We start from the raw sequence: 16,748 nt of genomic DNA, 5'->3' as shown, positions 1-16,748 counted from the left end.
CTAATCCCGTTTTGAAAGCCCGCGCCCCGCACTGCACCCGCTAATCCCCCTCAGTGCCACGGCTGCGGGGCTCGGCGCTGCCTCGGGGAGCCCCAGGTGTCCCTGCCCCTGGGTCCCCTCCACAGGCACATCTGCCTGAGCTCACATCCTCTGCCTGCTCCTGCTCCAAGCCCCGAGGATGCTCAGGTGCTCCCTGCCCTGTGCAAACGGGTGCTGAGTCCTGGACATCCGCAAAACGCACGTTGGATAGAGGCTGGGCCGTGCCGGGTCAGGACATCTCAGCAGTCCCTGGAAGCGCCGCGCTGCCCAGGAGGAGGAGGAATTCACCTACTTGGCCAACCTGGCTTCGGCACAGCCCCGGTCACTCAGCACGACGACCTTGGCGGCAGCACCGAGGAGGCAGGTGAGCGGCTCGAACCTGCCTGTGTCGGAGCCGGGGCCCTTCCCCAGGAGCAGCCGCCTTCCCGGCAGCGCCGGGGGCTCTGCACCGCGGCTCCCGCTGAGGTGGCGCAGGCTTCGTGCGCTGAGGAGTAATTTTGTTGTTCCCTTCCGATGGCAGCAGCTTCCTCGTGGGAGAGGGGGAAAAAGCACAAACCGAACTGGGGAGAAAATAAGAGGGGAATGTTTGCCGACTGTCTGCTGTGTGTTGTTGCTGTTTGTTGTGTTTCTGCGGTTGCTTTGGCAACCGCGGGAAGATATGCCAGGCTGTAGCATGGCGGGTACCAGCGCGGCGTGCGAGAAGCCGGGGCTCCGCTCCCACAGGGCCAAGCTGCCGGCCCGGTGGCAGCCCTCGGTGGGGCTGGAGGGCTTCCGGCAGGGGATTGATGGGGTCACGTTTGTGCCCAGCTCAGCTGCTGCCCTCCTGAGCGAGCCTGTGGTGGGCACTTGCTTCGCACCGCATGGACCTTCCGAGAGGGACCTGGCTCGGAGACGAGCAAAGGAAGAGTGATTGGAGGGTCCGATGGGTTATCTCTGCCATGGGGACAGCTGCCAGCCCCACTGTTCCTCAGGAGCCTGGGAGTGTCTGGGCTCATCCCCTCCCTTCTTGTCCAGAGGAAAGGGAGCGAAACAGCCGTGTCGTGGAGGGGCAGCTGCTGCCATGCAGCGCTTGCCAGAGGGGCGTCAGGAAATGCCGAGTGTGGGGGCACCTCTGTCTATCCAAGGAAGGCCATTCCTCTGGTACTGGAGCACCAAACTGTGGCCTAACACGGGCAGGGTCATGCTGCTTTCTGTCTCCTGTAGCTCCGTCTCCTGCTTTGTGGGGCAGAGAGGGCTGCTGCCTGCGTGGCAGTGGGGGATGGAGCCAGGATCCTGAGGGGCAGCGTGGGACTAGGGGACCAGGGCAGAGGAGCCTGGCCGAGGAGGGGACGGGGCCAAGAGCAGCTCGGGGAGGATGGGGATGCTCCCAAGCCACTCTCTCCCTCCTGCAGCCCCGGGAACTGTGCGAGCTGACATCCGTCAGAGCAGGAGTCGCTGTGCCCCGCGGCATCCCCAGGGCAGAGCAGTCAGGGGGTGGGTGAAGGCTTTGCCCCTGGGAGCCAGGAACATTCTGTGCAGCTCCAGAGATGCATGTTAACTCTTTGGGGGCAGCGGGAGAACTGGGCTGCAGCAGGAGACTGAGCTCCTCGGGGATGTGGGCACCGTCCACCCAGAGCCTGCAGATCCCAGGGCTTAGATATTTAGATATTTCTGCAAACCAGTGGTTTGGGGCTCTGCTGCTTCCTGTCCCACTTTGCATGAGAAGTGCCAGCGAGGAAAGGTTTCAGCCTGCCGCTGGTCAGAAGTGCCAATTTAATGAAATTATTTAACTGCCGCATCTCCAAATGGTGCTTTTTTAACTGAAAGGAGAGGCCTGATGAGGAATCCTGCCCTGAGCTGGAAGCTGACTCATTCTCCTCCCAGTCCTAGGTCAGCGCTGGATTGCAAATAAACACATCAAATTCCCACTGCTGGGTTCTGGGAATGTGCTCCCGGCTCCACACGGAGGGCAGGACCCAGGAAGAGGCTGAGTGTCCGCCTGCCTCCCACTGCATCCTCCCACCCTTGGAGCAAGGGGGGCTTTGGTGACACCTGGAGCTGTCTGGGGTGGGGGGAAACACCACTTTGCTCTGATGAGGGTCTGAAAAATCCCAAAGGACAGAGATTTGCTGCCCTGTTCCCTCTTCCGAAAGGAGGCCCCAGCTCTGTGACATCCTTGCTGTGCCCACCAGGCGAGACCCAATTCCCATTTCTTTGCTTACAGCTCTGGTATCTCCATCCCCTCCTTGGCACGTGATTTCCATCACAGGATCTGTGGGTGCAGCTTCAGCCCAAGCCCAGGTCTTGGGAGGAAAGGAAAACAGAAGCAATAAGAGGTTGGAGCTGGGACTTGAATCCACATCCCAGGATGAAAGGGCAGCACTTTCCACCCCAAAAACTTCCCCACGCAGGGCTAAGCAGAAGCTGGAGCCAGCCTGAGTCACCCTGTGTGGCTGCTGCCGAGGCAGGAGTGACCTTGTGCTGCTGAGCCAGCGTGGGCTGGGGCTGTGGCCCTGTCAGCTACGGAAGGGGAAGCTTTTGCTCAGCATGGATGCTCCAAGGGAAAGAATGAGCTCTGGGGCTGAAATCGCTGTCTGGAAGGGACTAGAGCAACGGGCACAAGGTCAGGGAGGGTCTGAGGTGTGCCCTGTCTCTGAGGGGAGAGCATCAGGGCCTGCTGGAGCAGTGAGCAGGGTTTGGGCACTCCTGACCTGCTGGCAGTGTGCTCTGGGACTTGATGAGCAGCATCTGTGAGCCATGCTGTGACAGGACTCACTTTCCTGTGAAACTTCAGGGAAAAACAGATGAAACTCCCCTCTGCTCCTGCCATCCTGTCTTCAGCCTTGGGATCCTTCCAGGCTGGCGCTTGTGAATGTTTTCCCCCCATCAACTTCTTTCGCTTGAATCAGCGGACGTGACTCACCGGAGGAAAGAAAGGGCTCAGATGAGCTGCTCCATCCGAGGCACCGGGGCCCTTTGGAGCACGGAGCACGGGACACCACAGGAGCAGCATCCACATCCCCCTGATTGTGAGGAGCCAAACTGTGGGCTAACATTCCCCTTGTCCCATCGCTGTTCCCTCCCCGCGCCCAGCCCAGTGGGTGCAGCAGAGGGGGAACTGGTTGAGCCGGTGCACCCCGTCCTGGCAGAGAGGGGAGATTCCTCTGATGGGGGTTGACACTTGGGGGGCCTTTGTCACTGGGGCGGCCACCACACCCCAAGGGGACCAGGTGCTGGGGACATGCATTGCCTTTCCCAAGGGACCTTTGGAGGGAAGCAGCAGGCAAAGCCCCTCTGTGGCAGGTCTGCACTTTGGTGGGAGGGTGGAAGATGGGGAAAGTGGCTCCGGGGGGTGGGGGGGGGTTACTCCTCCTGGCACTGGGTTAGGGGAGCAGCCAGCCAGGGTGCCGAATCTTGGCTGGATTAGTTAAAGAGATCAAGCAGCTGAGGGATTAGGGAGTCAAGAAGCCAGGCCACCTGCGGAGGGGAGGGGGAAACCTATGGAGGAGAAGGATATGCCAGAGCTCTGGAGAGGGTGTGCAAGGCCTGGGCTTTGGAGTGATTAGATAAGTGAATCAGGGCCTCGGAGCGATTAGAGAAAGAAATCAGGTTTTACACCAATTAGGTAAAGTCCCTGAGTGATTAGACACACTGGTGGCTGCAAGCAGAGGTCTCCTGGCGGCCCATGGAACTGATAGGGCCGAGCATTGATTAAAGGAGCATCAGAGGCTGAGAGCAATTTGATAAGAAAACAAAACAGTGGATCAATTAGCCTGGGAAAGAGGAGAAGGCTGGGTGATAATAGGAATAGGGGCCAGTCAAACCAACCCCTACAGCTCCAAGCGTGGGACTGGTGGAGCAGAAGGGAAGGGGTGGAAGGAGGGAAAATGGTCCCAGCGGGAGCCTCCAAGGGCTGCGGGCACCTGGGGCACTGGGCTAAGATTGGTGGGCTACTTCAATTTGGCCTTGGCACAGGTGAATTTACACTTGGCCTACAGGTTCATTTATTGTTGGCTGTGGCTGGTGTGAGCCCCACACAGCTCATTGTGGGCTGCAGCAGAGCATTTCCAGATGGCTGCTCCTCCAACCAAGAGAAGCAAAAAGTTCTATATTTCAGTCATGGATTCATGGAATAGTTTGGGCTGTAAGGGACCTTAGAGCTCATCAGGTTTCAACCCCTTTGCCATGGAGCAGGAACACTTTCCACTAGACCAGTTTGCTCCAAGCCCTGTCCAACCTGGCCTTGAACACTTCCAGGGATGGGGCAGCCACAGATTCCCTGGGCAACCTGTGCCAGTGAATTGCAGAGAATTTCTTTTTTTGAGCAGGTTTTGCTCTGGGCTCACACCATTGCACACCTGGAGCAAGTTTATCCACTGGGAAGGCAGTTACACCAGGATAACTCAGCCCTGCGCCCCGTCCCAGATGCTCTGGGAGCTTCTAGATATGGGTGCCAGACGAACAAGCAATTAAGTAACTCAACGGAGCCTTGAAATAATTAGACCAAGGAATGCAGTTCCGGCAGATGAGTTTAGTGAAGAAATGGGAGTGTTGGAGAGATGGAGATGAGAAGGGTGATCAGGTCTCGGCACAATTATCTAGAGAAAGTCTGCTCCAGACTGATTAGAGGAAGGGAAAAGAGCTTCTGGGCAATTAGGTGAGGGAAATCAACTCTAGGCAGGAAGAAAATAGACTATGGAAGAGATTGGGGTGGGAGATAGCGAGTTATCTCTGCCCCCTGAGTTAGACAAGGGACCTCGATAAGGGCTTTCCGAGGCAGAGGCAGAAATGAGGATTAGAGGGATTAGGGAGCAGAGGTGGGTGTGCAGTGTGTCCCTGGTGCTGGGGTAGAGGGAGTGGGGACTGAGGTGGCAGGAGAAACTGAGCCCTGCACCTGGGGAATGGGAGGACTGAAATCCTGGGATTAGGGCTAACACGGTAAAACAGGGGTGCTGGCAGTCAGGATGGCTGTGGGTCGAAGTGGGGAAGGGAGCCAGGCACTATTTCCAACCCATCACATGGCAGGATGCTTCCTTAATCTGTAAAACGGGATTAGTCCCTCGTGCCCAGCGGTGTTGAGAGCTGTCAGGGTCTTTCTGCACGACTGCCTTTGACTTTAGGACAGAGGAACCTGCAGGGTGGGAGCGTGTTCGGGGATGAGCACGGGGATGGCAGATCCCGGGATGCACTCCAGGATGTGCCTCATGGCACCCGGCGATCCCTGGCTGAGCCAGTGGGAATGGGCAGGCATGGGGCAAACTGGGGCGTCCTCAGCAGTGAGCTTTACCCTGGATTTTGGGGTGCTGAGCCACCATAAGAGAGGTGACAACCGCTGGCTGCAGCCCAAGGTCGTGCCGCAGGTCCAGCAGCAGCTGCAGCTGGAGAGTGCCGAATCCTTTGGGAACGGCTGCATTTGCTCTTTAATTAGCCTTGACGGCTGCTGGAGCAGATTTTGCTGGTCCTTTCTCTCTGAGGTTGGCCCTGACTTGAAGTCGCAGGGTTCGGGAGTCGGGCTCCTTCTTCCTTCCTTGCCTTTTTCTTTCCTTCAGTCCTTGCACACAAAAGGCAGTGGAGGGAGGGAGCAGCATCACCCAGGCACATGATGCTGACTCTTATGCTGCGGGAAGGGGAAGCTGTGGTTTGGCTGCCGGGTCATAGTTTGGCCTCTGGAAATGACCCTTTTGGAAAGGGAAGCGGTGGTCTTGCCAAGCTCAGGGCAGGAACTTGGGCAGGGGCTTGGCAGCCCCCTGGGAGAGGCAGCAGCATTGGTGGTGGGCAGCTGGAGTGGAGTGAGGGGCCTTGTGAGCAGCGACCAAGGGCAACGGGGAAACAAACCCTGAGTTAAACCAAACACCTATGCAGGTCATGGAGAGTTTTTAGATTTTAATTTTTTAAAAAATTATCTTTTCTCGTTTTCAATTTACTGTTTTTTCCTCCCAGTTTGCACATGTGAGATTTGGCCACAGCTCCCAGTGGCTGCTGGCAAGTGACAGAGAGCAGTGCTGGGGCCAGCCAGGGAAGGTCTCATGGACACTCGTCCCCCCTGGGCATCACAGTCCTGCTTTTCCCAGTGGGAGGGCAGCTCTGACATATCTCCTTCACCCTTGGCCTCTGCTGAGCTTGCTGGGACAAGCCTGGTTTCTGTGGGGTGACAGCGTTATCTGGGACACAAGCAGAGGCAGGCTCCACTCTGGTCCCTGTTCCTTGCTGGTGTGGATATCCTCAGGAGATAGCACAGTAAATTGTCCCCCTGGACTCCATGTGGTTCACTCCCCTCTGACAGGATGGAAACGGGGCTTTATGGATGCTACAGCCCAGCAAAGCCCCAGAGGCATGCAGAGCATCCCTTGAGGCCCTACGGGTGTGTCCTCCTCCTAATGCTTAAACACTGCTTTTGTTTGAGCCCTAATGTGGATTTCAATGTTTTCATGTTTTTTTTTTTTATTTTTTTCCCCCTTTCGAATTCTGATGAAAAAGGTATTTGGGGAAAATAGAAATATTTAGACATTTCCCTGACAGGTGGCAGAGCTGGAAGAGCGGCGGTGCAGCACCATTCACGTGTGCTGATGAAAGCTGGGCTGGGGGATGCAGCGTCCTCAGCACCACGAGCCCCACAGGGTGGAATGGCTGTGCTCGCCCCACAGGTCATTCCTCCTGCCAGCAGGCCCAGCACCAAGTTGCCTTTGAAAGAAAATGGGTTTGAGCTGGATTTGGGGATGTTTGGGGGGGGGGGTGTATATGTATGTATATATATATAAGTAAAATTTTGGGTATATAAAATATTCATAGTATATTAAAATATACTATAGAGCATATTAAAACCACTATAGTAGGAGTTTTGTATTGAATAAGTAGTAGTATATGTATGAAAATATCTATACTTTGCATTATAATGTGCATCTGTCAAGGCTGGAAAGGGCTTTGGTGTTTGTGGTCCATACCAGCCCCCATTTTCCTGTCAGTGGATGTCTGGGCCAGATGTACCCTCGAAAAGGCCAGTGAAAAGCCCACCTGCAGCCCCAGGATGCTGCAGGGACCCTCGGGAGTGTCAGTGAGGGACAGAGCTACCTCCTCCATGCTGATGGCTCTGGGATGAGCCCAGACCTCCCTTTCCAGGAGGCAGAGAAATCCCCAGCCCTGAAACTTGCCTTCCCCCACCCCATTTTTTCTCCTGCTCACACCCTCAGGGTTTTGGTCTCGGGGACGTGTCAGCCCTGAACAGAGAGTGGCCACCGCACCTGCACTGGGGAGGGAACAGTTCCCATCCTGTGCCCCACTCCCTTCATCCCAGCCCCTCAGGTTTCACCCATCGCTCTGTGTCATTCCAGGGGGTACAGAGCCTCCTTTCTCACCTACCAGGGCTGTGCCTTCCCAGGGCTGGTCTCTGACCCACCACTCTCCCCACTGGGTCCCCACTACGTGAGCTCCCTGGATGTGGATGCCACGTGCACGTGGCATCTCTGCAGCACTGTGTGTTTGGGGCTGCTGGCCTGCTTCCTGGGGAGAGAGAGGGGCTGGAGGTCATAGAACCATGGAATCATGGAATGGTTTGGTGCTGGCAGGAAGGCCCTTAAAGCTCTTCTCATTCCAAGCCTCTGCCATGGGCAGGGACACCTTCCGCTAGACCAGGTTGCTCCAAATCCTGTCCAACCTGGCCTTGGACACTTCCAGGGATGGGGCAGCCACAGCTTCTTTGGACCAGCTGTGCCAGGGCCTCACCAACCTCATTGTAAAAGACTTCTTCCTTTTATCAAATCTAAATCAACCTCTGTTAGTTTAAAACATTCCCCCTTGTACTGTCTGGCCTTTTACTTGGATTTGGGAAGAGGAGCTCGAGGCCCCTGTGCCCAGAGACCTTGCAAAGACATTTTCCTGCTCAAATTTCAGTTCTCTGGAGAGCTGTTCTGTTGCTCCCTCCCTTCCCTCCCTTTTCTAACTTGTTGCTGGGGTGGGGGAAATAAATACATTTAAAGAGTTTTGTGGCTGCAAAACCTCTGGATTACACACAGGTTTGGAACTGCCAGGGTGGTGAGATCCCGGGGCAGGGCTATGGCAGTGTCTCTGGCCTCAGCCCCTGCCTGGTGGGAAAAATGAGGCCAGCTGTTCCTAAACCACCTGAAACCACCTCGGCATCCTCGTGTCCCTTGGGAGATGACCCAGAGGTGTGGTTTTGCCCACAGCCATGTCTGTTCTGCTTCAGCCACCCTTGGTCTGGATGGACCCTGCAGTGGTGTGAGGGACTGGAGAGCTGGACAGACCCAGAGGGGACAGGAAGACTGGAGAGGGGAGGTGGTAAGAGCATGGGATGGGGTGCGTAGGTTGTCTGTCTTCCCCGTTAGTGGGTCAGGCCTGCGTGGAGCACACGCGTCCTTGGGCCGTGCAGACATCGAGGTGTTGAGGCAGCGTCGGCCCCTGGGCCAGGGTGGTCGTGGCAGGGGAGCACTGCAATGGTGTTTTCTCAACTATTGGTGCTGGTTTGGGGGTCGGGGAGTGGCGTGGGGGCCGTGGGGTGGTGGGAGCACTGGGGCTGGCCACCCCTTCCCGCAGCCCCCGCGCATCCCGGCTCCATCATCAGCCTGACCCCTGATTACACTCCGCAGGCTCTGCATCGCTGCCGTTGCCCCAGCAACGTGTCGTCACCACAGCAACCGTGACAACCTTATGTTCATTAATTTAAAAAGGTTCACAGTGTAACAAATGAAATAGTTATAAGCTTGTCAGGGTGTTAAGGAGCAGGGGCTGACAACTCGCCCCCCCACCTGTGCTGCTGGAGCAGCCCTGCTCTGCCATGAGGTCCCCACCCCAGGCCCGGCTTCATCCCATCCTTGAGTGTGGCAACTCCCTCAGGCCAGTCCTTGGAGCATCCTGGCAGTGTGGCATCTCTCGGTACCTCCCCAGGGATGACATGGGGCCAGACACAGGCAGGGGGGCTGATGCAGAGGTGGCTGTGGGGGATTCAGATCAAAGATGCTTCCCTTGGGGCATTCCAACTGCAGTGTGGTTGATGTCTGTGATGGAGTCAAGGTGATCCCACCATCCTTCCCTGAGGTCAGCATGGGATCTCACACAGAGGATAATTACTTTCATGCAACCTGTAGCACCTCAGAATCTGCACCATTAAAATTGATATCTTTACTTTGTACCTAACATGGTTGAGAGGGGGAGGACAAACAGATTAAATAGATAACTATACACCTATATTCCTTAGGAAACCTGGCACATCACAGATACCCTGGATATCTGGTGGAAGTCAATTCTAGCTGGCTGAGCCCAGTACCTGGGGCAAATCAATGTTTCCCTTGAAGTCCTGGGCCAGGTTGCTGACAGGTACGAAAAGGTGTTGGAAAGATGAAGGTGCTGAAGCCTGGGCAGTGGATGCCAGTTGAGGATTTGGCTTGTACTTTATTATGTTACCATTTTGCTGAAATCTCAGTGGACTTCAAGTTGACCAAACCCCTTTAATCTCAAATAAAGGCCATTCTCTGCCTTTTTTGTAAGTGGAAACATGAAAGGAACCGTTTAAAAAAAAAAAATCTCCTGCCACTGCGATTCTGCTTGGTGAGATGAGAATAAGGTCACTTTTCAGCAAGAAAAAGTGGCCGTTTTAGCTAAAACTAAAACTAGTGAATTCTGGGCCACATCCATTCCTGGTGGAAGCCAGCACTTGGATTGCACTCTTTTTTGCTGGCTGGGACCCAGCATTCCCCAGCTCCAACACGGTCCCTTTTGCCAGCCTAGTGTTGTTCTGGGGATGGGGTTTGTCCCTCATTTTGGCCCCTGAGCCGCTCCCCCTCCTGTGCAAGAGGTGGTTACAGCTCACCCACCAGCTCCAAAGCCCAGCCCCGCTCCCTCCATCCCTGTGGCCATCCCTGCAGGCAATGCAATGCAGGCTGGAGCTGATGTTGGAGGATTCCTGTGGTGACGGGGGAGATGGCAGCTGTCATGGCCCTGCTCTCTGCCCTGTGCTCTGGGAAGGGAAATCTAGTGAGGACCCTGGGTGCTCATCTCCTTGCCTTCAAGAGATCCTTCAAAATCTTCTCAATAATTAAACAAGCAAGGCCTAAAAATAGCACCAAGATCTACTATATGTGGCAGGATAATTTAAGGGGAGAGCAGGGAACAAAATGTCCTCAGTGCCCCAACCTTCCCCCGATGCCTTGGTGGGCTCCAGCTGGGCACAGGGAGGCTACTGGGTGTCAGGAGCAAGGGTCTGGTGGCAGGTGGCCGGGATGCCTTTCAAAGCCGCCCGGTTTTGGGGATGTTTCATTCCCTGGAAGAGGCTTTTTGGCAGCTTCTTATGCTATGGTGGGTTTTGGAAGGGCATGGCAGCCTCAGCTGGGGGTCCCAGGCTGCAGCGAAGAAGGCACATGTTTGGGCACCCCAAACTTTGAGTTGGAGGCATCTCCTCCATTCTGGACAGTGGGCACCCCAGATCTACCCCAAAATAAGCTGGTGGCACAGTTGACTCCCAGCCCACAGTGCAGAAGCTGCCAAGTACGTCCGCCCAGGAACAGCATTCCCAGGCACAGCAGCTGGAGCCTTAAATCCCTGCTCTCCCGAGTTCTCACCTATCTCCAAAGCTCCCGGCATGGAAGCAGGGCTATGGTGGAGTAGATAAACCCATGGTCTGGAAGGGGCTATTGGAGCCTCTGCTCGTAGGAGAGGGGAGGCCCTGGGCTGGGGAGGCTCGGCCCTGGGGGCCTGGCTGAGATTTGGGGCTGTGCCCCCCGGTCCTTGGACAGTGCTTGTGCTGCTCTGACCTGTGTGCAAAGCAAAACAGGACTTGGTGTCAGCAGTGCCAGGGCACCATGGTGCGTGAAACAGGGCTGCCACCACCACACTGAGAGTCAGTGAGGATCCCGACTGGGAGCCAGCAGAGATAGCCAGGATGTTACAGCAGGATTTGCTGGGATGCCATAGCAGGGTTAGCTGAGATACTGTGCCAGGGTCAGCCAGGTTGCTGCACCAGGGTTAGCTGGGACATTGTGGCAAGGTTAGTTCCGATGACAGGGCAGGGTTAGCCAGGATGCTGCACCAGGGTTAGTTGTGATGCCATGGCAGGGTTTCTTGGGATGCTGTTTTAGGGTTAGCTGGGATGCCATGGCATGGTTATTTGGGATGCCATGGTAGGGTTAGCCGGGATGCTGTGGCAGGGTTCTCTGGGATGCTGCACCAGGCATGCTGTGAGCTTGCAGAAAGCTCTTCTTGCAGCATAGAGTCCACATGGAAAGGGAGCAGGGCTGAACCCTGGGGGACACCTGGAAAGAGGAGAAGGGGAATGGATTAGGAATGAATGGAAGCCTCAGGGACAGAGCAGGGAGGGGAACCACTGTGCTGCCTCTCACTCCCCTTTTGGGGCACCCCAGGACCTGCCCACTCCCCAGAACAGGGTACCCAGCCCAGCCTCCCCAAACTCCTCGCAGCGAAAGGCAAACAGCTCAGCCGTGCGTTGCATAACCAGGAAAAAAGGCGTCCTCGGAGCCGAGTGGCTGCCGGCCAACATTTGGCATTAAAGTGGAGCAGAGGATACCGGGAGGGGAGCGCGGATTAGGCGGAGAGGAGACGGGATCAAGTGAGCAGCGAGGGCAGCCTGGCCACAGCCTCACGGAGGGTCACGCTCCCCAGGGCCGTGGCCAGGAGGGCTCCAGCCTCCCTCTGTGGGCAGAGCAGGTGGCACACAGCCGGATCTGCGGTGCAGAGCCCCGGGCACCTCCCATCCCAGCCAAGGTTGGGTCGGGCCCACGGCAGCAAGGCTGCCTTGACTCACAGGTGATAAGGACCTCACCCGGGAGAGGCTTTTTGTGTGCACTGGGCTCAGTTCGTGCAGGTTTAACTGGCTGAGCAATGGGGAGGCGCTGGGCCCTTTCATTAGGGCCAGGTGTGCATGCAGGAATCATAGATAGTGTCTCGAGGATGAGGGGATGAAGATGCTCATGCTCAGCACTGAAGTTCTGGCTGCAGAAACCCAGGTCTTTGCTTTCTCCAGGCTGCAGTGTGGAGCCGCTCTGGATCTCGCACTGATTCAGCAAGACGTGAAGGCTTGTAACTTTTGGGAGTTCCTGGAAATTAGGCTGCTCCCAGTCAGCAGTTACTCCTACACATGGAGGAGATGCACTTCCTTGGGGAGCTGCTGAAGCTCTACCCGCCGGCTGCCACAGCCACCGCCTGCACCAGAACGGGGAGAGTGGAGCTGCAGTTCTCTGTTGGGAAGAAAAGGAGAGATCAGGTTAATTTGAAATTGCAAGGTGCTCCAAAGTGTTCCCAGTCTAGCTGATAAGCTTCATGCTGGGCTTAACCCTCTGAGGTGCTAAAAGACGCCTCCCTGGCTGATAAACCCCCAGCAGAAGGAGATGGGGGGGGGTGTGTGTGCTGTGCCTGATCTGCCCCAGGCACTGCTGCTGTCCCAGCTGGAAACCTCCAACACAGATCAGCAAAGCTGCCACCAGCTTGGGCTGAGCTACACCCCAGCTGGGTTTGCTGCCTGCAGAATCAGAGTTACAGGCTCATTTGGGTTGGAAGAGACCTTAAAGCTCATCTCGTTCCACTCCCTGTCTCCCTTCCACTAGACCAGATTGCTCCAAGCCTTGTTCAACCTGGCCTTGAACACTTGCAGGGATGGGGCAGCCACAGCTTCTCTGGGTAATCTGTGCCAGGGCCTCACCTCCCTTACAGGCAAGAATTTCTTCTCAATATCTCATCCTCTGGACTTGCTCCAGCAGCTCCACATCCTTCCTATGCGGGGGACCCCAAAGCTGGAGGCAGCACTGCAGGTGGGGTCTCACCAGAGCCGAGCAGAGGGGCAGAATTCCCCCCTCACCTGCTGCCCATGCTGTGGGGATGAGCACGGGAGAGCGCTGGTTTTCTGGGCTGCCAGCTTGTGTTGCCAGGTCACATAGAGCTTCTCATCCCCCAACAGCTCCAAGTCCTTCTCTTTTGGACATTTCCCACCAGGGCTTGGCCACAGTGGTTAGCCCATGGAGCATAAACCATGGTGAGCAGGTCCCACACAGTCTGTGCCACAGAGGGGTGGAGGCAGCAGCTTGCTGGGAGTGATGGCAAAAAGTCCTAGACCAGTGGCCAGGTCAAGGCTACACTGATGCTTTGCAACAGCAGTGGGGTCCTCCCCCACCCCCCACAATTTATCAGCTGATCTCCAGGCTGGTCCAAGCCCGGCAGCCCTGGTAGCCCATGCGAGGAGTGGCTCCCACTGAAGGTGGCTGCCTTCTGCAACTTGAGTTTTTAAATTTTTTTTCCCCTCTCTTGTGGTGGCTCCTGTTTGAGGGCTCACCATGATGGTTCCCACTTGCCCATCTGTCTGCCTTTGGAAGCTGAGCATTCCACAGGCTGGGTGCAAATGGAGCAGTGCCAGTGGCACGGGGCAGGGGCTGGGGATGCTCCAGGGGAGGAGGTTCAGGGCTACATTTTGTGCCCTGAGGAGCTGAAGGGCATCGTGTTTGTACTCAGATTTGCATCAGAATCAGGGTCAGAGCCAGGAATCTCTGCCCCCAAGAGCCTTGTGGTGCCAGCGCTCATGGCATGCTGCCCAGGCTTCCCGGCCTTGGGTCCAGGATCAGGGCGAATCCCGTTTTAAGGCAAAAGGTTATGGGCGGGAAGGAAGTAATCACAAAGCAAACACCACAGCCTTCTCCAGCCGCACATGGCTCTGGCACAATAAATAGAAGGGAAGGGACAAAAATAGCCCCCCGGGTTGCGGCGTGGTCACAGAGGGGAGGCAGGGCTGTGCTTTGGGGCGGGGGGCGCTCTCCTGCCCACCCTGACACCCTGAGTCATGGGGAAGGGGATGTCCTGCAGAGCTGGGGCTGTCAGACAATGTCCCAGAGCAGAAAGGATGAGTGGGCTTCCCCCTGCGTGCAAACCCCGTTCCCAGCCCGAGGACCCAGCCAAGCTGCACCGTAATTCGGGCAGAGGCAAAGCCCAGATGTAAAGGCACAAGGACTGGCTGGGGGCCCGGCAGCCGGGAAAAAAAATCAGGAGTCTGGCTCTGGCTTTGGGAGCAGGGTCGGGGAGCTCACACACCTAAAGCAAGCTGTCTTCCCTGGCCGCCAGAGCTGCTGATCCCCATTTGGGGTGGGTTTGGAGCGCAGCAGGGAGGGAAGGAGGACGAGAGCACGGACCTGGAAGCAAAATGTGTTCATGCTCCTGTGCGAACCTTGCGACGGGAGAGGAAAAAAAACCCCTCATCTCCCCCCAGCCTGCGCTGCTTCCTCCCAGGGTGAGGTGGGAAACACCTCCCGACAGCACCAGCACCAGCACCCCGGTGCCGTTTGGGTGGGGGGGTTCACCGGGCAGCCCCACCCCACCCCCGCCGGGCTCCCGCGCCCCCTCCCCACGCGGCCCCGCTTGTTGGGGTGCGCAGCTGGAGCCCTCCCAGGGCCCTGCCGCTTTAAACCTGCCTCTCCCACGTGCTGTCTGGTTGTGCTGGAGACGGTGACGCAGGCAGGACGTCAATGGACGCTGTGGGAGAATTTAGACTTGGAGAGGAAGGGGGGGACAGGAGGAAAGGGAACGTTTGCAGGAGCGGGGGGCCGGCGGGGGTGCATGGCCGGGGCAGGGAGGGACCCCACACCCAGCCTTGCAGGGTCACCCGGGAACAGCGCCGGCGGCTTTGCTCCGTGCAGTGTTCCCCCCCTTCCCGCCACGGGCATATGCTGGGGCCTCCGCCAGCTGCGAGGGCAAATAATCCTCCTCCCGCGCCCAAGCCGGGGTGGGCGGCGGGGGGGGGGGGAGGTGCTGGGGGGGCCACGTGAAGGCGATGCTTCCTCCCCGCTCGCACGGCCCCCCCGTCTCATCACCACACGTGTGCCACCCTTGTCCTCCTGCGGGTCGGGCGTGCAGCTGGTGAGCTGCGCTGTGCCCTGGGCAAGTCACCCCGGCACGGGCACGGGGGTCACGGGAGCCGCAGCGACAGGGCTGGCAGGGACCCTGAGGGTCATCAGGGCTGTCCCTCGGCTCGGGGCTGGAGAGTTGGGATTGATCCTGTGAGTGTATCTTTCTGCACAGCTCTGCTCCTCTCCCCGCCCCCAAAGACGGGCTGTGTGACCACCAAGGGTATCACCCCCCCCTACCCCAGGCCAGGGTCCAGCTCATGTGGGGCTGACAGGACCCCCATCCCTCTCTCACTTTCAGCTCTGCATCCCAAGGGCATCAGCATTGACAGGGACGAGCTGGCAGTGGCACTTCTACGCCAGCAAGTGATGAGATGAGCCACGAACTGTTTCCTCCCTGCATCCAACTCCAATCTTTAAGAGCCAAACTGGTCTCCCCGAAACTGGCATGGGAGTCTGCTCCTGCTTGGCTCAGAAGGAGGAATGGCAGCAGGGAGAGACAGAAAGTCGCGGCAAGGAGGGTGGAGATGCTGCTCCATGCACAGGACGCTGCTCTCGGCCTCCTGGCTTTGCCCCGCACGCCGCTCCTGTCCCTGCGCTCGGTGTGGGAGAGGAACAAATGTTTTTCCCACTTTAGGTTTTTGGGTGTCTTTTATGGTTTTATTTTAATAGCCTGAGCGTGTAGGTGGCTGCATATCTCAGAAGACCCAGGAGTCCTGCCTTCTTCACACTGGCATAGGGCAAGGGAAAGCAGTTTCCACTGTCAAGAGGCTGCGTACCAGCTGTACGGAGCAGCAGCCTGGTGTGGGAAGGGAGTTACTCAGCATCGGTTCCCAGAGACCAAAAAACAAAAAAACCCAGCTCGAACTGACTTTCCAAAATACTTTGAGGTTCATAGTAATGTTCTTGTCTTTGTCTCATAAATATCCTGGTTGGATCCTTCCCTCATTTCCCCGTAACTCATGGAGAGGCACCAGAGTGTGGCTGCTTGCGCGTTATTCTATTTTTATTTTTTATTTCTTTGGATACATGATCTCAGTTGATTGGAAAACAAACCCCAGAGAATCCTTGAGGAGAGACTGCAAACAGCTCTTGGTGAGATGACTAATCCCATCTCATATCTAAACCAACAGCGGCTAAAAATAACCCTATTTCTAACAATAAATATAATAAAATAACTACATGGACACACAACAGCCCCAAAAAAGCCAAACACACTGAAAAGGTCCACTAGAAATATGTATCGGGATGGTGGAAGGAAGCCAGCAGAAAACTGTGTCCAGTGAGTCAGAGGGGTGGTGGAGGCTGAGGTGCCCGTGCCACCGGTGATGCTTGGTCAGATCCAGCCTCTCTGTCAGGACCGTCTTTACCTCTCGCCCTAATGGAGATATTTGTGCCTTTGTTTTGTTTGCTCCAGATCAATGTGGGGAAGGTGCAGAGGCACCAGATCGTGAGGAAGCTCAGCCCAGAGTCACCATCCTGGCCCTCAGCATCTGGTGTCCCACTGAGAGCCCTCGAGCGGGACCCCCTCCCCCAGCTTCGGGCTGCAGGTCCATCACCCCCCGGCCTGCTCCCTGCCCACCAGCCTCCCTGGCCCTGCGCTCAACCACACACCTTGAATGTCGGATAATTTTCCGCCTACTTTCCACGCACCAGGTGCCTCCCACACCCAGCGTGTTGCAAACAACCCCTCAGCTGAGTCACTGGCATCAGGGAACCTCTTCCTGCCCTCCCGGCTGGGATGGGGCTCAGGGCAGAGCCAGCCATGACGAAGAGTCCCTATGGGAGTACACCCCAGCCCCATCCTGTGTCACCCCAGGCCTTTGGGGAGGGAACTGGGTGTTTCGGGCTTGTGCAGTGCCCTGTGCCGTGGGGGCTTGTGCA

At 56.8% G+C, this 16,748-nt stretch overlaps 1 protein-coding gene across 2 annotated transcripts in view; it reads left to right on the top strand.

Annotated features, from left to right (window-relative positions):
• Positions 1-220: 220 nt before the first annotated feature.
• Positions 221-16,748, top strand: part of MEF2D (myocyte enhancer factor 2D) — a 101,068-nt gene continuing 84,540 nt past the window's right edge. The window contains exon 1 of one of the 2 annotated variants that reach the window (XM_032713069.1): positions 221-403. The gene's annotated coding sequence lies outside the window, so the exon portion shown is untranslated. The remainder of the gene's footprint in view (positions 404-16,748) is intronic. The other variant, XM_032713060.1, reaches the window with a different exon arrangement.

This window comes from Chiroxiphia lanceolata, chromosome 29 (genome assembly GCF_009829145.1).
Source record: "Chiroxiphia lanceolata isolate bChiLan1 chromosome 29, bChiLan1.pri, whole genome shotgun sequence".
NCBI lineage: Eukaryota > Metazoa > Chordata > Aves > Passeriformes > Pipridae > Chiroxiphia > Chiroxiphia lanceolata.
The sequence above is the reverse complement of the archived record's forward strand: the minus strand, read 5'-3'. Positions and strand labels throughout refer to the sequence as shown.